The sequence below is a fragment of the Nansenia antarctica genome, assembly GCF_963989245.1.
Source record: "Nansenia antarctica genome assembly, chromosome: 7".
Taxonomy (NCBI): domain Eukaryota; kingdom Metazoa; phylum Chordata; class Actinopteri; order Argentiniformes; family Microstomatidae; genus Nansenia; species Nansenia antarctica.
Genome location: NC_137677.1, coordinates 10,383,631 through 10,384,819, shown reverse-complemented (window position 1 = coordinate 10,384,819; position 1,189 = coordinate 10,383,631). Strand labels below are relative to the sequence as shown.

Genomic DNA, 1,189 nt, shown 5'->3' with positions numbered 1-1,189 from the left:
ACTTTGCCTCTGTGTTACAATAAGGCTCATTTGACAAGGCTAAGATGTTATGATTCGAGGCCGTGTTTTTCTGTGTGCTGTCAACCTAGCTTTAGATTGTGACCGCTACCATGCTAAAGCACAGCAGTCTGGTAACCCTGGTAACTCGCAGACAAAGTCATGACCCGTGTGATGTTGTTATTCACGACGCAGAAGACCCAATCTGAAACTACCTACTACCTCGCTGTCCTATACCACACAGCCTTACAGCTGTTCTGTCACCACCACGGCCTTTCGAAAATGTCCACGACTGTTACAGTGTCTTTTACTTCAACTAAGCCTCTGCCTCTGTCATGTTTAATCAACACAATAGCCATGTGTTTTTCAATGTGAATGTTGTCTATCCGCTTCAATTCACCTTATGAGGGTAGCAGCTTGTCCTCATGTACAAAACTGCACCAGGACTGGGCAAGATGACGTCATCAAAATGCCCATCAAAATACACCGAGCTGTGATGAACATCTTCATCGATCGCTTTCGTTTTGAGTAGAGAGACAGTACATGAAAATCAGCTTAAAATCATTGTATAGGTTACCCAGTCTACTGCACTGTGTATCATAACACCATATGTATTTGATATTTAGAACTTATGTTCAGAACTGTGAGCTTGTATCTTTCCTATGTATGATATCTGTTTATCTATTGTTTTTGTTTTTTTATAACAACTTTCTATACTACCAGTTGTGGTGAATTATTTATGTGCCATGGTTATATGTAATGTCATTTGATAACTTTATTGTTCCATGTGGTCCGGTCTGTTCTCTAATCAAGATGCATGGCTGTATATTTATGACTTAGAATTATTTTGTGTCATAGTTATGTTTTTATGTTCTATATCTATTCATATAACTGATTATTTTAAAATAAACAAATGCAGTATGTCAAAGAGTTGGTTTCTCTGGTGTCAGACCCCTTTCAGACTTACACAAGAATGACCTAAAAACTGAGCAGCATTACAGCAGTAAGTTTTAGCAAACTGTATAGCAAGTTTTGAATGAAACTGATTTAATTTTCTCATCTTCAACAACATGTTGTTTTGTACGACTCTTCGAATGGGATTTGTAGGTCATCTCTCTTATAATATAAGTATGTGTCTTTTCAACCAAACACATTACCATCAACAAACACATAAAATCATAAAATCGAATGA

General features: G+C 37.2%; 1 protein-coding gene across 1 annotated transcript in view; it reads left to right on the top strand.

The window, feature by feature from the left end:
* rgs4 (regulator of G protein signaling 4) overlaps window positions 1-846 on the top strand; it is a 5,062-nt gene extending 4,216 nt beyond the window's left edge. Inside the window, exon 5 of the mRNA XM_080535602.1 lies at window positions 1-846. This exon is cut by the window's left edge and continues 708 nt beyond it. The gene's annotated coding sequence lies outside the window, so the exon portion shown is untranslated.
* Window positions 847-1,189: the final 343 nt, after the last annotated feature.